Source organism: Eretmochelys imbricata, chromosome 14 (assembly GCF_965152235.1).
Source record: "Eretmochelys imbricata isolate rEreImb1 chromosome 14, rEreImb1.hap1, whole genome shotgun sequence".
In the NCBI taxonomy this organism is placed as follows: Eukaryota; Metazoa; Chordata; order Testudines; family Cheloniidae; genus Eretmochelys; species Eretmochelys imbricata.
This window is the reverse complement of record NC_135585.1, coordinates 38234532-38249317: the sequence shown is the minus strand read 5'-3', so window position 1 is coordinate 38249317 and position 14786 is coordinate 38234532. Positions and strand designations below refer to the sequence as shown.

The 14786-nt window shown below is 43.3% G+C and overlaps 2 pseudogenes across 1 annotated transcript in view; one reads left to right on the top strand and one right to left on the bottom strand.

The window, feature by feature from the left end:
- LOC144275109 (uncharacterized) overlaps positions 1-14786 on the top strand; it is an 807364-nt pseudogene that overhangs the window by 451482 nt on the left and 341096 nt on the right. The window lies entirely within an intron of this gene.
- On the bottom strand, positions 759-13086 carry LOC144274861 (olfactory receptor 6F1-like; annotated as a pseudogene).

The window sequence follows — 14786 nt, the reverse complement described above, 5'->3', positions numbered from 1 at the left end:
TAGAACTGGAACTTTATTCTGAATCCCCTTCAAAATCCACTGGGGTCTTGATTTGAGGTTCCTATGGGTTTATCTTACCTTGGTTTGGAAGGGTTAAATTTTTATCAGTAAATGTCGGGAAATGCCAGTTTCAACACGCAGAACGTCAACCGACCAAAAAAAAAAATGGTCCGAAAAACCAGTTGTCATTAAATAATTATTCTCTGACCCACCTTGTTGTCTGACATGCCACAGTAATTTCCCACAAGTGTGAAAATAAAAATAGACAATATTTTTTTAAAAAATGCTTACAAATAAACCTTGATATTTTCTGTCAAAATTATAAAAAATAAAAATTGAATTCTGCCAAGCCTGTCGATATCTCTATCCTCTCCACAGGCCATGCTTTAATATAAATAAATAATTGGCACATGTTCAATTTGTTTTATTTTAAATTAAATACAAAGTAAGAGGATAATAATGCATAAGGGCTGGATTTTGAAAAGTATTTAGCTGCTTAGTGGGGTTTTAAAAAGCATCTAGGCCCTTAAAACTCATAGAAAATCCAATTAGGCACCTAAATACATTTAACAATCTGGCTGTAAATGTTCAAGGATGTGAGACACTAAGGACCAGATTGTTAAAGGTATTTAGTCACCTAACTCACATTGATTTCCATTGGAGTTAGGCATCTAATTACCTTTAGACTTCTGGCCCTCAGGGATTGTTGTTGTTTTTTCAGTACCCTATCAACTTTGGTATATCTTCCATGTTCAGACTCATTTTTCTTTCACCACATTTTCTGTGACAGCCAATGACCTCCAGCACATTTTGAAAAACATCGCTTCCCTGAATACATGCCTCAGGGCTTCTTTTACCTCTGGGTTCCTCAGTGTGTAGATGAAAGGGTTCAACTGGGGTGTGACAATAGTATTCAAGACGGTGACTATTTTGGTCAATTCCAGTGAGTTCTGCATGGAAGGGTTGACATGTAGGAAAATGGTCGAACCGTACCAGATAATCACAACTGTGAGATGGGAAGAGCAAGTTAAAAAGGCCCTTCTCCATTCCTTATCTGATGGGATTGTCAGTACAGTGGAGATGATATAAATGTAGGAGAGCAGGGTTATGACACAGGAGCCCAGGATGACGATGAAGGAGATGATAAAGGCCACCGGATCAATAAGGTAGGTATCTGTGCAGGAAAGAACTATCCACGGTGCTATGTCCCCAGAGAAGTGATTGATGACACTAGGGTACAGAAGGACAACCTGGTGATCAGAAATGCTGGGACAGAAATAGCCAGGAAACCACACAACCAAGAGCCAACAGCCAGCTGAGCAGTCAAGGTGCTGTTCAGGATGGAGCTGTAGAGCAAAGGATAGCATATAGCCAAATAGCAGTCGTAGGCCATGACAGCCAAGAGAAAATCTCTGTGCATCCTAGGGAGAAAACAAAATACATCCGTAGGACACAGCTGACGAAGAAGATGGATTTGCTTTGGGACACAAAGTTGGCAAGCGTCTTTGGGATACAAGCTGTGGTCTGCCATACCTGCGGGAAGGAGAAATTGCAGAGAAGGAAGTACATTGGGGTGCGAAGGTGTCGGCTGGTTGCCACTAGGACTATGATCGCCACATTTCCTGTGACAAGGAAGAGCACAAAGAGCAATATCTGCAAATATTGGGTCCCAGGGAATCCCAGGAGAATAAATTCCTTCACACTGGTGTGGTAGCCCTTTTCCAGTGCGGTCAGCTGTTTTACCTGCCAAAACAAATGAAGACATGAAATTAAACTGATTAAACACAACTGTGGCTTTGTGGGATGCAGATGATTTTGATGCACAGAAAGAGCAGATAATTAAAAGAGGCAGGAAATAATGGTTTAAGGCTGAAAATATCCTATTGCTAGTACATTTCTGGAGCCTTCCTGCTCACAGGGTGAATTTAAGCTTGTCTTAAATTTTCCTGTGGAAACTTTTTTTCCAGTGGAAAGTGGCTTTTGGACCAAAAAGAAACTTTCATGATAGAAATCCCATTTTCAGGTGTTCCTTGAAAAAACTATTTTTAGTTTTTGTCAATGAAACATGTTTTTTCCACAGTCAGCATCCAAAGCCCAAGATTGATTTTATTTTAATTTATATTTTTGTTGTTTTAAATTGAAAATTTTCAAATAAAAAGTTGTTTTCTGGGTGTGTGTGTGGGGGTGGGGGTTGTCCTTTTGATAAAACCCTGAAAAATTTCAACAGAAAAAACAACATTTTTCCTGTAAATTATTCAGGATTCAGGAGCCAAATCATTTTCAAATGAGACCTATGGGTGTTAGGCATTCAGCACAATCTGAGATTCCTTTAGAAGTGAATAAAACCCCATCGTCTCTTTTGAACATCCCTGCTAAATAGGGTGAGCTTTTCAAAAGTTCTCAGTATAGGCCTATTTCTGCTCCCGAGGAAGTCAATAGGATTTTTGTCATTGAGTCAGTGGGAGCAGACTTAGGTCAATACTGAACACATGAGATTTGTACCTGTCAATTTCCTTCCTACAATGCGAGAGGACATTTAATTCTTTTTGTGCAGAAAGTCTCAGGTTCTAAGCCTGCTGAAGTCCCAAGTTGGAGCAGGGATGTAATACAAAGTTGCAGTTCAGAGGACAGCTACTCAATTTTGGAGCATAAATAACCATTTACATCTATAAACCAGCATTCATTTTTGGTGGTTGAAAATGAGTCAGTTGCAACCTCCTTTGACAAATTGATACTGAGGTGTGCAAGGTCATGCAGTGAGCCAATTACAGCAAAGTTCAGGACCAGAGAGGACCAAAGAACAAAGGAAGCAATTTTCCTAAAAAAAATCACAAAAAATGCATCCCTTTTTTATGAGAATTTTAAATTCTGATGAAGAATTTCATCAAAACTGTGAATTTCAAACATTTTTGACCAGCTGTGCCAGGAGTCTGCAATTCTTTTCCCCATTTAGTCAGTCAAACATACTTCTCAACCAGAACCGTTAGTAGAACCCAGGAGCCCTGATTCTCAGCCCCCGCTCTGCTCCAACCACGATCCTAACTCCCCTCAAAGAATGGGAATAGAACCCAAGTGTACTGATTCCTGTTCCTTTGATACAACAGCTATTCTATGCATCCCTGAAAGAGCTCGGCACAGAATCCAGGTACCCTCACTCCTAGACACCTGTGCTAAGCAACAGACCGCAAGCCCCACAAATACAGCAAAACTGTAATATGCCGAGTTTCAAAAACACCTTCAGAAAAAAATATCAGGTTCCCAGTGCTGGCCAAAAGTTTCCTTCACAGATGGATTAATGCTGAGGTCTCAAATTTGAGGCATTCAGCATTAGAAGCCACTTTTGAAAACGTTGTCCCTAACTTGAAATCTATCAATGACTTTTACAGTGAATGTTCTGAATTTTTGTTTGATTGCTTGTTTTGGGTTTTCTGATTTTTCATTTTTCATAACCTAAATTTAGTCCCCCTCCCTATTTAGATTTGAATTTGCAAAGGATCTGAAGAGAGTTATGAAATGTAATGGAGTTGGGTGCCTAACTCCCTCAGACAACTTTGAAAATCCTAGCCTTAAATATTTTATATCAAAGTCTAATCAACACGGGCAATCAACAATTATATTTTCTCCCTCTTCAATATAAACCATTTATTTTGTTATGAATAATATCCTATGAATAACATCTAATGCCCTGATTCTGCAAACAGTTAATACATAAATAAACTTGCATATATAGACATATATAAAATAAAAATGCCTAAATTTACTCACATGAATGATTCCTTTGAAGTCAAAGGTTCCACTCACATGAGTAAAGTGAGGAAAATAAATAAAATTTTTAAACATTTTTAAAAAATGGAACTTACTGCAACTCATCATTCAGCAAATCTTCTCACTGGGCAAACCTTCAGCTGGTGTGAATTATCAATAGACAGGGCTGATGAGAGAGGGAAGGTGGAACAATTGTACTGAGGTCCTGAGCTCAGTGCCCCCACAAAACTATCTATTTAGGGTGAAATGGGAGGGGGAAAACATAATTTACCGGGCCTCCAAATTTCTCTCAGCAGACCTGTCAATGGAGCTACGATTATTTAGACCAACTGAGGATCTGGCTCTTTTTATTCAGTCTCTACTGATGGAAAGAGCTGAACCTAGCAAAATTTCCAGAACAGTTAAAACACCTGATTGACAAAATCTACTTGCCTGCTCTTTATCATGATGAAAATGATGAAAACAGCCGTGACATTCTATTTTCTCCATAAAAAGAAGGACTCATCTCAGCTGAATGGTAGAGTTAATCTTTTCAAGACTTTCCTCCTACTTTCAAGACTTTCAAGACTTTCCTTGTACCAATGAGACCTTATTGGCTTGCAGGGAACTGTATGCCTTTCACAGTAAATTATGTTAAAAATATTGAATTCCTTTAAAAAAATACCTCGTTTGTAAGGTAGTGAACTGTAAGCACTCAGAACCAAGTTGGACACTAAGAAGACGATTGATTAGATAGATAGGATAGGATTAAAGTTCAAAATGATCTAGACAAACTGGAGAAATGGTCTGAAGTAAATAGAATGAAATTCTATGAAGACAAATGCAAAGTACTCCACTTAGGAAGGAACAATCAGTTGCACATATACACAATGGGAAATGACTGCCCAGGGAGGAGTACTGTGGAAAGGGATCTTGGGGCCACAGTGGATCACAAGCTAAACATGAGTCAATAGTGTAACGCTGTTTCAAAACAAAAAGCAAACATCATTCTGGGATGTATTAACAGGAGTGTTATAAGCAAGACACGAGAAGTAATTCTTCTGCTCTATTCCGCGCTGATTAGGCCTCAACTGGCATATTGTGTCCAGTTCTGGGCACCACATTTCAGGAAAGATGTGGACAAATTGGAGAAAGTCCAGAGAAAAACAACAAAAATGATTGAAGGTCTAGAAAACATGATCTATGAGGGAAGATGGGGGGGGGGGGAGGGAAAGGGCTTGTTTAGTCTGGAGACTAGAAGACTGAGGGGGGACATGATAACAGTTTTCAAGTACATGAAAGGTTGTGTCAAGGTTCCTCCCCCACTCTGAACTCTAGGGTACAGATGTGGGGACCTGCATGAAAAACCTCCTAAGCTTATCTTTACCAGCTTAGGTCAAAACTTCCCCAAGGTACAAAGTATTCCACCCGTGGTCCTTGGAATGGCCGCTACCACCACCAAACTAATACTGGTTACTGGGGAAGAGCTGTTTGGACGCGTCTTTCCCCCCAAAATACTTCCCAAAACCCTGCACCCCACTTCCTGGACAAGGTTTGGTAAAAAGCCTCACCAATTTACCTAGGTGACTACAGACCCAGACCCTTGGATCTTAAGAACAATTAACAATCCTCCCAACACTTGCACCCCCCCTTTCCTGGGAAATGTTGGATAAAAAGCCTCACCAATTTGCATAGGTGACCACAGACCCAAACCCTTGGATCTGAGAACAATGAAAAAACATTCAGTTTTTTACAAGAAGACTTTTAATAGAAAATAGAAGTAAATAGAAATGAAGAAATCCCCCCTGTAAAATCAGGATGGTAGATATCTTACAGGGTAATTAGATTAGAAAACATAGAGAACCCCTCTAGGCAAAACCTTAAGTTACAAAAAAAAGGTACACAGACAGAAATAGTTATTCTATTCAGCACAATTCTTTTCTCAGCCATTTAAAGAAATCATAATCTAACACATACCTAGCTAGATTACTTACTAAAAGTTCTAAGACTCCATTCCTGGTCTATCCCTGGCCAAGCACAGCATACAGACAGACACAGACCCTTTGTTTCTCTCCCTCCTCCCAGCTTTTGAAAGTATCTTGTCTCCTCATTGGTCATTTTGGTCAGGTGCCAGCGAGGTTACCTTTAGCTTCTTAACCCTTTACAGGTGAGAGGAGCTTTCCCCTGGCCAGGAGGAATTTCAAAGGTGTTTACCCTTCCCCTTATATTTATGACACGCCCCCCAAATCTCAGCTAGGGTGAAACACTGGCTGGGATTTCTTCCTGGAGCTCTAGGAAAAACAGAGTTAATAAGACACATGCATCTCTAAATATACTACCAAGTACATAAAGACTAACAATATTTTCCACATCTTAAGGACGATTTTAACCAGTTGATTCTGGGAAACTTTCACGGGAGAGTGCATCAGCCACTTTGTTAGAAGCTCCTGAGATGTGTTGGATGTCGAAATCAAAATCTTGGAGAGCTAAACTCCACCGAAGAAGTTTTTTGTTAGTTTCTTTGACGGTGTGAAGCCACTTCAGTGCAGCATGGTCGGTTTGCAGGTGGAAACGCCGTCCCCAAACATATGGGCGTAGCTTTTCCAGAGCGTAGACAATGGCATAACATTCTTTTTCAGTGACTGACCAGTTGCTTTCCCTCTCAGACAGTTTTTTGCTGAGAAACACTACAGGGTGGAATTCTTGATCAGGTCCTTTCTGCATTAAAACTGCTCCCACACCACGCTCGGATGCATCTGTGGTTACTAGGAACGGTTTGTCAAAGTCTGGGGCCCTTAGTACAGGGTCAGACATGAGTGTCGCTTTAAGCTTGTTAAAGGCCTTCTGACACTTTCCGGTCCACTGAACAGCATTTGGCTGTTTCTTTTTGGTTAGGTCTGTCAGTGGGGCAGCGATTTGGCTGTAGTGCGGTACAAATCGTCTGTAATAACCAGCCAAGCCTAAGAAGGATTGAACCTGTTTCTTTGACTTTGGGACAGGCCACTTTTGGATAGCATCCACTTTGGCCTGTAGGGGGCTGATAGTTCCTTGACCCACCTGGTGTCCAAGGTAAGTCACTCTGTTTAGGCCTATTTGACACTTCTTAGCCTTAACAGTTAGTCCTGCCTCCCTTATGCGCTCAAGGACTTTTTGTAGATGTTCCAGGTGGTCTGCCCAGGAATCCGAAAATATGGCCACATCATCAAGGTAGGCGACTGCATATTCTCCTAATCCCGCTAGGAGACCATCTACAAGTCTTTGGAAAGTGGCGGGTGCATTTCGCAGCCCGAAAGGGAGTACATTAAATTCATACAGCCCGAGATGTGTGATGAAGGCTGACCTTTCCTTGGCAGATTCATCTAGCGGTACCTGCCAGTACCCCTTTGTTAAGTCCAAGGTAGAGATGAACTGGGCCCGTCCCAGTTTCTCTAACAGTTCATCTGTGCGTGGCATTGGATAGTTGTCTGGGCGAGTTACAGCATTTAGCTTACGGTAGTCCACGCAAAAACGTATTTCCCCATCTGGTTTGGGAACTAGAACCACTGGAGATGCCCATGCACTTTCAGAGGGGCGGATTACACCCATCTGTAACATATCCTGGATCTCCCGTTCTATAGCAGTTTTAGCTTGAGGAGACACCCGGTAAGGTTGGGCCCTAATTGGGTGAGCATTACCTGTGTCAATGGAGTGGTATGCCCGTTCAGTCAGTCCTGGGGTGGCTGAGAACGTTGGCGCGTAGCTAGTGCACAGCTCCTGGATCTGCTGTCGCTGCATACGCCCAAGGGTCATGGAGAGGTTCACCTCTTCCACACCACCAGCACATTTCCCTTCGTAGTAGACACCTTCAGGCCACTCAGCATCATCTTCTCCCTGGGCTGTAAACTGACAAACCTTTAATTCTCTGGAATAAAAGGGCTTTAGAGAATTAATATGGTACACCTTAGGCTTTCGGTTGGAGGTGGGGAATGCTATGAGATAATTAACAGCTCCCAGGCGCTCCTGGACCGTGAATGGCCCTTCCCACGATGCTTCCATTTTATGGGCCTGGAGCGCCCTTAAGACCATGACCTGGTCTCCTACTTTGAAGGAACGCTCTCTGGCATGTTTATCATACCAGGCTTTTTGCTCTTTTTGAGCATCCTGTAAGTTTTCTTTAGCAAGGGCTAAAGAGGTTCGGAGGGTGTTTTGTAGGTTGGTTACAAAGTCCAGAATGTTAGTTCCTGGAGAAGGTGTAAATCCCTCCCATTGCTGCTTCACCAACTGCAATGGCCCCTTAACCTCACGGCCATATACAAGTTCAAATGGGGAAAACCCTAAACTGGGATGTGGTACAGCTCTGTAGGCAAAGAGCAACTGCTGCAACACTAGGTCCCAATCATTGGAGTGCTCATTTACGAATTTACGTATCATGGCCCCCAAAGTTCCATTAAACTTCTCCACCATGCCATTTGTTTGATGGTGGTAAGGAGTGGCAACCAAGTGATTTACCCCATGAGCTTCCCAACGGTTTTTCATAGTTCCTGCCAGGAAATTAGTCCCTGCATCTGTGAGGATGTCGGAGGGCCAACCTACCCTGGCAAAAATGTCTGCTAGTGCCTGGCATACACTTTTAGCCCTGGTGTTGCTTAGAGCTACTGCTTCCGGCCATCGGGTGGCAAAATCCATGAAAGTCAGTATGTACTGCTTTCCTCTGGCTGTCTTTTTCGGAAAAGGACCCAGAATATCCACAGCTACTCGCTGAAATGGAACTTCAATGATGGGGAGTGGCTGGAGAGGGGCTTTGACCTGGTCTTGGGGTTTTCCCACTCTTTGGCACACCTCACAAGACTGGACATAGGTAGAAACATCCTTGCCCATTCCCTCCCAGTGGAATGATCCCCCCAAATGGTCTTTGGTCCTGTTCACCCCAGCATGGCCACTAGGGTGATCATGGGCTAAGCTCAAGAGCTTGGCCCGGTATTTAGTTGGAACTACCAACTGTCTCTGAGGATGCCAGTCTTCCTGGTGTCCACCAGAAAGAGTTTCCTTGTATAAAAGTCCTCTTTCTACAACAAACCTGGATCGATTAGAAGAGCTGAGAGGCGGTGGGTTGCTCCGTGCCGCTGTCCAAGCTCTCTGGAGGCTTTCATCTGCTTCCTGTTCGGTCTGGAACTGTTCCCTTGATGCTGGAGACATCAGTCCCTCATTGGATTGTGGACCTAGGCTTGGTCCCTCTGGAAGCAATATAGGGGATGGAGCTGTTTCTGTTGACTGTGAACCGCTCTCCGCTGGTGCACTAGGTTGGGATTCAGGCTCCGGCTGAGCCTCTTGTGTAGGGTTATCGGCTGCTGCCAGTTCAGGTTCGGTGGGGCCCTCTGGTGTTGAGGTTGCAAGTACTGGATTCAGTGCTGGCACGGGGTCTGGTGTTGGTTGTTCGGCTGGTTCCGGTTCTGGGACTGGTTCCGTCTGGGTCTCTGGGACTGGATCCACTACTGCTGTTGCAGACATTGGCCTGGGGTCCGGGTCCATCACCTCTGACTGGGTCCTGATAGAAGTTTCCGGAACAGAGCTAGGCCTCACGGCTTGTTTAGCCTGGCTGCGGGTGACCATTCCCACCCTCTTGGCCTGCTTCACATGATTGGCCAAGTCTTCCCCCAACAGCATGGGGATGGGATAATCATCATAGACTGCAAAAGTCCACATTCCTGACCAGCCCTTGTACTGGACAGGCAACTTGGCTGTAGGCAAATTGAAAGAGTTGGACTTGAAGGGTTGAATTGTCACTTGGATCTCTGGGTTGATTAAATTGGGGTCCACTAAGGAAGCATGGATGGCTGACACTTGTGCTCCGGTGTCCCTCCACGCGGTGACCTTCTTCCCGCCCACACTCACAGTTTCCCTCCGCTCCAAGGGTATCTGGGAAGTATCTGGGCCTGTGGACCTCTGGTGTGATTCCGGTGCAATGAACTGTAATCTGTTGGGGTTCTTGGGGCAGTTGGCCTTTACATGCCCCAGCTCGTTACATTTAAAACATCGTCCAGCTGACGGGTCACTGGGGTGAGGAGGGTTGCTGGAGAACGGGGTGGCAGGATGATAAGGGGTCTGGAGGGTTCTTTGGGAGGTAGGTGGGGCCTTGGGCGGCCCCCGGTAATAGGGTGTGGTCTGGGGTGGTCCCTTCTGGTCTCCGCTCCAACTGCGACCAGTTTTCTTCTTCTCTGCCACCTCCACCCATCTGGCTCCAATCTCTCCTGCCTCAATTACAGTTTTGGGTTTCCCATCTAGGATGTATCTTTCTATTTCCTCAGGAACACCCTCTAAGAATTGTTCCATTTGCATTAGGAAGGGCAAATTTACTGGAGATTCAACACTTGCTCCTGATATCCAGGCATCCCAATGTTTCACAATGTGGTAGGCATGTCGGGTAAATGACATGTCTGGTTTCCACCTTAGGGCTCTGAACCTCCGACGAGACTGCTCGGGTGTTATCCCCATTCTGACTCTCGCCTTGGATTTAAACAGTTCATACTTGTTCATGTGTTCTTTAGGCATTTCAGCTGCCACCTCAGCTAAGGGTCCACTGAGCTGCGGCCTCAGCTCTACCATGTATTGGTCAGTAGAGATGTTGTACCCAAGGCAGGCCCTTTCGAAGTTTTCTAGGAAGGCCTCAGTATCATCGCCTGCCTTGTAGGTGGGGAACTTTCTGGGATGGGAAGTGGTACTTGGAGAAGGATTACTAGGGTTTGTTGGGATATTCTGCTGAGCCTTTATCTTCTCCATCTCCTCCACATACTTCCTCTCTTTTTCCTTCTCCTCCAGTTCTTTGTCCCTCGCTTCCATAGCTCTCCTGTGAGCAGCCGCTTGGTGTTGTTCTGCCTCCCTTTCTTGTTCCTTCTTCAGCCGCATGAGTTCTATCTGTCTTTCATGTTCCCTTTGTCTTTCCTCAGCCTGAAATTTGGCTAATTCCAGCTGTAGTCGAGCTGAGGATTTGGTCATTCTAACCTCTCTGTTTTTAACTAACTTTACACCCGAGGTTTAGAAATAAACAAACAAAACTTGGCTGTAAAATTTTGCTGTGCTGGAATAGAATACCTATTCTCTGATAGTGATTGTCAGCCTACAGAAAAAGACAATTCCCTTGTCTCTGCTCTGGGCCCAAATTAAAGCAAAAAATCTCCAACTACTTGGAACCCTGCTTACCCAGCCCAAAGAAAAAGCAAATGGGTAGAACACACACCCCCTATTTACTTTTAGGAAGAAAAGAAAAAAAAAACCTCTGGGTTGGAAGACTGTGAATTTCCCTGCAGGAGTTAAGTACCCTGCCTCCAGGCAAAGAAAACCTGCAATTCACAAGATAATCCCCTTTTGTCTCTGCTTGGCCACAAAGCAGAGAAAAAACAATCTGCTTTCAGTTTCAACTGCTTCAAAGCCACAGGAAAAAAAAATTCCTTTTTAAAATCTGTATTTCTAGTTCAAAAAATCTCAACTGGATCTCAAAATGATTTCAGGTTAATCCCACCACTATGCCACCATGTCAAGGTTCCTCCCCCACTCTGAACTCTAGGGTACAGATGTGGGGACCTGCATGAAAAACCTCCTAAGCTTATCTTTACCAGCTTAGGTCAAAACTTCCCCAAGGTACAAAGTATTCCACCCGTGGTCCTTGGAATGGCCGCTACCACCACCAAACTAATACTGGTTACTGGGGAAGAGCTGTTTGGACGCGTCTTTCCCCCCAAAATACTTCCCAAAACCCTGCACCCCACTTCCTGGACAAGGTTTGGTAAAAAGCCTCACCAATTTACCTAGGTGACTACAGACCCAGACCCTTGGATCTTAAGAACAATTAACAATCCTCCCAACACTTGCACCCCCCCTTTCCTGGGAAATGTTGGATAAAAAGCCTCACCAATTTGCATAGGTGACCACAGACCCAAACCCTTGGATCTGAGAACAATGAAAAAACATTCAGTTTTTTACAAGAAGACTTTTAATAGAAAATAGAAGTAAATAGAAATGAAGAAATCCCCCCTGTAAAATCAGGATGGTAGATATCTTACAGGGTAATTAGATTAGAAAACATAGAGAACCCCTCTAGGCAAAACCTTAAGTTACAAAAAAAAGGTACACAGACAGAAATAGTTATTCTATTCAGCACAATTCTTTTCTCAGCCATTTAAAGAAATCATAATCTAACACATACCTAGCTAGATTACTTACTAAAAGTTCTAAGACTCCATTCCTGGTCTATCCCTGGCCAAGCACAGCATACAGACAGACACAGACCCTTTGTTTCTCTCCCTCCTCCCAGCTTTTGAAAGTATCTTGTCTCCTCATTGGTCATTTTGGTCAGGTGCCAGCGAGGTTACCTTTAGCTTCTTAACCCTTTACAGGTGAGAGGAGCTTTCCCCTGGCCAGGAGGAATTTCAAAGGTGTTTACCCTTCCCCTTATATTTATGACAGGTTGTTACAAGGAGGAGGGAGGTAAATTGTTCTTATTAACCTGTGAAGATAGAACAAGAAGCAACGGGCTTAAATTGCAACAAGGGCAGTTTAGGTTGGACATTAGGAAAAACTTCTGAATTGTCAGGGTAGTTAAGCACTGAAATAAATTGTCTAGGGAAGTTGTGGAATCCCTATCTTTGGAGATTTTTAAGAGCAGGTTAGACAAACACTGTCAGTGATGGTCTAGATAATACCCTTTTAACAAAGTTAAAATAATTTTCTAACCTCAGATCAAGTTCGGTGGTTGCTTCAGATATTGATGGAAAATACAAGGTCTTTGGGAGAGGAAGAGTTATTTTGTACGTTTGCAAACTCCCTTATGATTAGTTCTCCACAGAATGTTTACATCCTTTCTGAGGTCATGTGAAAAAGTTACACATGAGCTACTTTCTGAGGAACAGTTTATGATCCCATGGGTGGCTGAACATTCTGTTCAGCTCTCAGTTGCTATCATGCATTACATTTGTTCTTGTTCCCATTTGCTTGTACTAACAGAAGAAACTTCCAGTATGGGCAGGCTGTTCCCATAACTGCTTCTGCATGTGGCCTCTTACAGCTCTTTCTGAAGGACGAGCATTTGGTGAGGATTACCATACACTCGACACTGAGACAGTCAGGTTTATTCATTCAAACCTTTCTTTGAACCAAAAGCAAGGCCCTGCACGTTACAATTACCATAAAAGCAATGAATGACAGATATACAGAAAAAGATATTGCCCAATTACCTTTTCTTGGGGGCGTAGTCACTGTCGATTTTTCCTACGAGGGTCTGACTATTCCCTTACACTCTAGCATATTTATACCTTTACATGTTATCTGACCGTCCAATCAACATTAAGCATTGTGCCTTACCTTACCCATAGTATATACATGTGCAGGCTTCAGTTTACAAAACTTTTTCTGTCCAGGCTACTTTCATGTCATCGTGTCCCTTTTCCAATTGGTTTATTTACTTGGATTGTACCACTCAAATATAGGGACTTTTCTGTTTTTCACAATACAGGGACTTTTTGGCAATACCTTTTATGTATTGTACTGTTTAACTTCGTTTTATCTATGTCCTTCAACACAGTACAAAACTCCTTTGTCTTACCCAGCTGCTGTAAGCATTCTTTAAACAAGTCTCTCCACACGGACGAATTTCGCAAGCAACACTCATGTCAAGCAAAGACTTGGCTGAAGCCAGTGAGCTTAGCATAAGTATTACCCTGGCCTGTCCACATTTATTCACCAGATTAGACCCATGTGTAGCACTCTTCCAACACCAGGCACTGGTCATTGTTACAGATGCTTTCCTTAGACTCCAACAACAGGGTGAAAACTGGTGACAAATGCAATGTTGATATTTCTCCACCACAATGTGAGCAAAGACTTACTAATTCATATCATACAGGTCATCAACTCACTATATCAACTGTAGATTTCTATCAACCTATGTCTTTGGTCCTGTGTCCCATGCTGAGATGAGGAGTCGAATTCACCCAGTGCACTACTGAAGACCTCCTTAAGTGACACTGTGAGGGTTAGGTGTATGGTAAGTACTTCTCTGTACAGGACGATTTTCACCCTAAGGCGTACGGAATCTGCCCACTGGCTCTGAACTGGAACAAGTCACAATTTCTGTATTCTAGCCACAAACACACATGCTCTCATCTTTGCAGCTCATTTACATTTAGGAGCTCTGACCTATCATTTAGAATGGGGTGTCCATGTTGCCAAGCCTAGCGATGTTATCATGAATCTCTCACAGAGTTGAGGGCCATAAAGTCACAGATCCTGATTCTCTTCTCACATGTATTACACTATTATGGGGAGTAGCTTCTGCTTTAGGGGCCAGTCCTGCCTCAATTAAGTCCATGCCAAAGTGGACTGGTATTTTCAAAAAGAAAAGGAGTACTTGTGGCACCTTAGAGACTAACCAATTTATTTGAGCATGAGCTTTCGTGAGCTACAGCTCACTTCATCAGATGCATACCGTGGAAACTGCAGCAGACTTTAAATATACACAGAGAATATTCTCTGTGTATATATAAAGTCTGCTGCAGTTTCCACGGTATGCATCTGATGAAGTGAGCTGTAGCTCACGAAAGCTCATGCTCAAATAAATTGGTTAGTCTCTAAGGTGCCACAAGTACTCCTTTTCTTTTTGCGAATACAGACTAACACGGCTGTTACTCTGAAACCTGGTATTTTCAAATGTGCCTAAAGGAATTTAGGTGCCCAAATTTCATTAATTTAAATTGGAGTTGGAAACCTAACTCCCTTAGTCGCCTTCGAAAATCCCAGCCTAAATCTCTGGAAGGGGAAGGGAGATCAGGTGCATAATTTCAGCAATTATTTTACCCCGACGTAAATTTTATTCAGTCCTTAGCCCAGCAAATTCCCATTGTATTTACCGGGATGATGCCTGATATTGCTCAGTAATTTTCACACCCATGTGGATGGCAAATGCTCTGAGCAGTTCAGGATTTCATGAGCACAATGACAACCCGGTGGAACTGGGTAGCTAAGCACTAGGGCTGAGATCCTCAAAGGTATAAAGGTGCTAAAGAGACAAACAG